Source organism: Danio rerio, chromosome 4, assembly GCF_052040795.2.
Source record: "Danio rerio strain M-AB ecotype USA chromosome 4, GRCz13ab, whole genome shotgun sequence".
Taxonomy (NCBI): Eukaryota; Metazoa; Chordata; class Actinopteri; order Cypriniformes; family Danionidae; genus Danio; species Danio rerio.
This window is the reverse complement of record NC_141024.2, coordinates 78,492,501-78,497,500: the sequence shown is the minus strand read 5'-3', so window position 1 is coordinate 78,497,500 and position 5,000 is coordinate 78,492,501. Positions and strand designations below refer to the sequence as shown.

Sequence of the window (5,000 nt, the reverse complement as noted above, 5' to 3'; positions counted from 1 at the left end):
GTAAACGGTTTCTGGTTCCTAAAAGAGCTTCTCATCAACCCCGCTAGCTCAGTCGATAGAGCATGAGACTCTTAATCTCAGGGTCGTGGGTTCGAGCCCCACGTCGGGTGTTTTTGTTACTTTTCTCTCTCTCTCCCGGCAAACTTACGTTAGGGTTCAGGTAGCAGACTTTGAGACAAAGTTCCGCGTTTCTACCACTGTAGGTGACTTTTCAGTAAGTCTCTGTGGCGCAATTGGTTAGCGCGTTTGGCTGTTAACTGAAAGGTTGGTGGTTCAAGCCCACCCAGGGACGAATTAAGAATTTTGCTGCCTTGCAACTGCTAACATGTGCACTGGACATAGATCCTGGGCCACATTCTGTCCAGCGTTACAAGATGAAATCAGGATTTAGCAGAATATTGTCACGGGTAGGGAAGGTATTACTGCAAACGGTTTCTGGTTCCTAAAAGAGCTTCTCATCAGCCCGGCTAGCTCAGTCGGTAGAGCATGAGACTCTTAATGTCAGGGTGGTGGGTTCGAGCCCCACGTTCGGCGTTCCTGTTACTTTTCTCTCTCTCTCCCGGCAAACTTACATTAGGGTGTATGTAGCAGACTTTGAGACAAAGTTCCGCGTTTCTACCACTGTAGGTGACCTTTCACTAAGTCTCTGTGGCGCAATCGGTTAGCGCGTTCGGCTGTTACCTGAAAGGTTGGTCGTTCAAGCCCACCCAGGGACGAATTAGGCATTTTGCTGCCTTGCAACTGCTAACACGTGCACTGGACATAGATCCTGGGCCACATTCTGTCCAGCGTTACAAGATGAAATCAGGATTTAGCAGAAGATTGTCACGGGTAGGAAGGTATTACTGTAAACGGTTTCTGGTTCCTAAAAGAGCTTCTCATCAGCCCGGCTAGCTCAGTCGGTAGAGCATGAGACTCTTAATCTCAGGGTCGTGGGTTCGAGCCCCACGTTGGGTGTTCCTGTTACTTTTCTCTCTCTTTCTCAGCAAACTTACATTAGGGTTCATATAGCAGACCTTTTGAGACAAAGTTCTGACTTTCTACCACTGTAGGTGACCTTTCACTAAGTCTCTGTGGCGCAATCGGTTAGCGCGTTCAGCTGTTAACTGAAAGGTTGGTGGTTGAAGCCCACCCAGGGGCGAATTAGGCATTTTGCTGCCTTGCAACTGCTAAACCGTGCACTGGGCATATATCCTGGGCCACATTCTGTCCAGCGTTACAAGATGAAATCAGGATTTAGCAGAACATTGTCACGGGTAGGGAAGGTATTACTGTAAACGGTTTCTAGCTCCTAAAAGAGCTTTTCATCAGCCCCGCTAGCTCAGTCGATAAAGCATGAGACTCTTAATCTCAGCGTAGTGGGTTAGAGCCCCACATTGGGCGTTTCTGTTACCTGTCTTTCTCTTAGCAAACTATCATTAGGGTTCATATAGCAGACCTTTTGAGACAAAGTTCCGCGTTTCTACCACTGTAGGTGACCTTTCACTAAGTCTCTGTGGCGCAATTGGTTAGCGCGTTAGGATGTTAACTGAAAGGTTGGTGGTTCAAACCCACCCAGGGACGGATCAAGCATTTTGCTGCCTTGTAACTGCTAACACGTGCACTGGACATAGATCCTGGGCCACATTCTGCCCAGCATTACAAGACGAAATCAGGATTTAGCAGAACATTGTCACGGGTAGGGAAGGTATTACTGTAAACAGTGTTTAGCTCTTAAAAGTTTATCTCATCAGCCCGGCTAGCTCAGTCGGTAGAGCATGAGACTCTTAAAGTCAGGGTCGTGGGTTCGAGCCCCACGTTGGGTGTTCCTGTTATTTTTCTCTCTCTCTCCCAGCAAACTTACATTAGGGTTCATGTAGCAGACCTTTTGAGACAAAGTTCAGCGTTTCTACCACTGTAGGTGACCTTTCACTAAGTCTCTGTGGCGCAATCGGTTAGCGCGTTAGGCTGTTAACTGAAAGGTTGGTAATTCAAGCCCACCCAGGGACGAGTTAGGCATTTTGCTGCCTTGCAACTGCTAACATGTGCACTGGACATAGATCCTGGGCCACATTCTGTGCAGCGTTACAAGATGAAATCAGGATTTAGCAGAAGATTGTCACGGGTAGGAAGGTATTACTGTAAAGGGTTTCTGGTTCCTAAAACAGCTTTTCATCAGCCCGGCTAGCTCAGTCGGTAGAGCATGAGACTCTTAATCTCAGGGTCGTGGGTTCGAGCCCCACGTTGGGCATTCCTGTTACTTTTCTCTCTCTCTCTCCCAGCAAACTTACATTAGGGTTCATGTAGCAGACTTTGAGACAAAGTTCCGCGTTTCTACCACTGTAGGTGACCTTTCACTAAGTCTCTGTGGCGCAATCGGTTAGCGCGTTAGGCTGTTAACTGAAAGGTTGGTGGTTCAAGCCCACCCAGCTACGAATTAGGCATTTTGCTGCCTTGCAACTGCTAACACGTGCACTGGACATAGATCCTGGGCCAGCCACATTCTGTCCAGCGTTACAAGATGAAATCAGGATTTAGCAGAACATTGTCATGGGTAGGGAAGGTATTACTGTAAACGGTTTCTAGCTCCTAAAAGAGCTTCTCGTCAGCCCCGCTAGCTCAGTCGATAGAGCATAAGACTCTTAATCTCAGTGTCGTGGGTTAGAGCCCCACATTGGGCGTTTCTGTTACCTCTCTTTCTCTCAGCAAACTATCATTAGGGTTCATATAGCAGACCTTTTGAGACAAAGTTCAGCGTTTCTACCACTGTAGGTGACCTTTTACTAAGTCACTTTGGCGCAATCGGTTAGCGTGTTCGGCTGTTAACCGAAAGGTTGGTGGTTCAAGCCCACCCAGGGACGAATTAGGAATTTTGCTGCCTTGCAACTGCTAACATGTGCACTGGACATAGATCCTGGGCCACATTCTGTCCAGCGTTACAAGATGAAATCAGGATTTAGCAGAAGATTGTCACGGGTAGGAAGGTATTACTGTAAACGGTTTCTGGTTCCTAAAAGAGCTTCTCATCAGCCCGGCTAGCTCAGTCGGTAGAGCATGAGACGCTTAATGTCAGGGTCGTGGGTTCGAGCCCCACGTTGGGCGTTCCTGTTATTTTTCTCTCTCTCTCCCAGCAAACTTACATTAGGGTTCATATAGCAGACCTTTTGAGACAAAGTTCAGCGTTTCTACCACTGTAGGTGACCTTTCGCTAAGTCTCTGTGGCGCAATCGGTTAGCGCGTTAGGCTGTTAACTGAAAGGTTGGTAATTCAAGCCCACCCAGGGACGAGTTAGTCATTTTGCTGCCTTGCAACTGCTAACACGTGCACTGGACATAGATCCTGGGCCACATTCTGTGCAGCGTTACAAGATGAAATCAGGATTTAGCAGAAGATTGTCACGGGTAGGAAGGTATTACTGTAAAGGGTTTCTGGTTCCTAAAAGAGTTTTTCATCAGCCCGGCTAGCTCAGTCGGTAGAGCATGAGACTCTTAATCTCAGGGTCGTGGGTTCGAGCTCCACGTTGGGCGTTCCTGTTACTTTTCTCTCTCTCTCCCAGCAAACTTACATTAGGGTTCATGTAGCAGACTTTGAGACAAAGTTCCGTGTTTCTACCACTGTAGGTGACCTTTCACTAAGTCTCTGTGGCGCAATCGGTTAGCGCGTTCGGCTGTTAACTGAAAGGTTGGTGGTTCAAGCCCACCCAGCTACGAATTAGGCATTTTGCTGCCTTGCAACTGCTAACACGTGCACTGGACATAGATCCTGGGCCAGCCACATTCTGTCCAGCGTTACAAGATGAAATCAGGATTTAGCAGAACATTGTCATGGGTAGGGAAGGTATTACTGTAAACGGTTTCTAGCTCCTAAAAGAGCTTCTCGTCAGCCCCGCTAGCTCAGTCGATAGAGCATAAGACTCTTAATCTCAGTGTCGTGGGTTAGAGCCCCACATTGGGCGTTTCTGTTACCTCTCTTTCTCTCAGCAAACTATCATTAGGGTTCATATAGCAGACCTTTTGAGACAAAGTTCAGCGTTTCTACCACTGTAGGTGACCTTTTACTAAGTCACTTTGGCGCAATCGGTTAGCGTGTTCGGCTGTTAACCGAAAGGTTGGTGGTTCAAGCCCACCCAGGGACGAATTAGGAATTTTGCTGCCTTGCAACTGCTAACATGTGCACTGGACATAGATCCTGGGCCACATTCTGTCCAGCGTTACAAGATGAAATCAGGATTTAGCAGAAGATTGTCACGGGTAGGAAGGTATTACTGTAAACGGTTTCTGGTTCCTAAAAGAGCTTCTCATCAGCCCGGCTAGCTCAGTCGGTAGAGCATGAGACGCTTAATGTCAGGGTCGTGGGTTCGAGCCCCACGTTGGGCGTTCCTGTTATTTTTCTCTCTCTCTCCCAGCAAACTTACATTAGGGTTCATATAGCAGACCTTTTGAGACAAAGTTCAGCGTTTCTACCACTGTAGGTGACCTTTCGCTAAGTCTCTGTGGCGCAATCGGTTAGCGCGTTAGGCTGTTAACTGAAAGGTTGGTAATTCAAGCCCACCCAGGGACGAGTTAGTCATTTTGCTGCCTTGCAACTGCTAACACGTGCACTGGACATAGATCCTGGGCCACATTCTGTGCAGCGTTACAAGATGAAATCAGGATTTAGCAGAAGATTGTCACGGGTAGGAAGGTATTACTGTAAAGGGTTTCTGGTTCCTAAAAGAGTTTTTCATCAGCCCGGCTAGCTCAGTCGGTAGAGCATGAGACTCTTAATCTCAGGGTCGTGGGTTCGAGCTCCACGTTGGGCGTTCCTGTTACTTTTCTCTCTCTCTCCCAGCAAACTTACATTAGGGTTCATGTAGCAGACTTTGAGACAAAGTTCCGTGTTTCTACCACTGTAGGTGACCTTTCACTAAGTCTCTGTGGCGCAATCGGTTAGCGCGTTCGGCTGTTAACTGAAAGGTTGGTGGTTCAAGCCCACCCAGCTACGAATTAGGCATTTTGCTGCCTTGCAACTGCTAACACGTG

The 5,000-nt window shown here is 47.8% G+C and overlaps 1 protein-coding gene and 2 non-coding genes across 3 annotated transcripts in view; all 3 read left to right on the top strand.

Annotated features, from left to right (window-relative positions):
• Nucleotides 1-5,000, top strand: part of LOC141381532 (uncharacterized) — a 400,463-nt gene that overhangs the window by 51,496 nt on the left and 343,967 nt on the right. The gene's annotated exons all lie outside the window — the stretch shown is intronic.
• On the top strand, nucleotides 885-957 carry trnak-cuu (transfer RNA lysine (anticodon CUU)). The gene has a single exon. It is a non-coding gene; the product is annotated as a tRNA-Lys (tRNA).
• Nucleotides 2,158-2,230, top strand: trnak-cuu (transfer RNA lysine (anticodon CUU)). Its single transcript has one exon. It is a non-coding gene; the product is annotated as a tRNA-Lys (tRNA).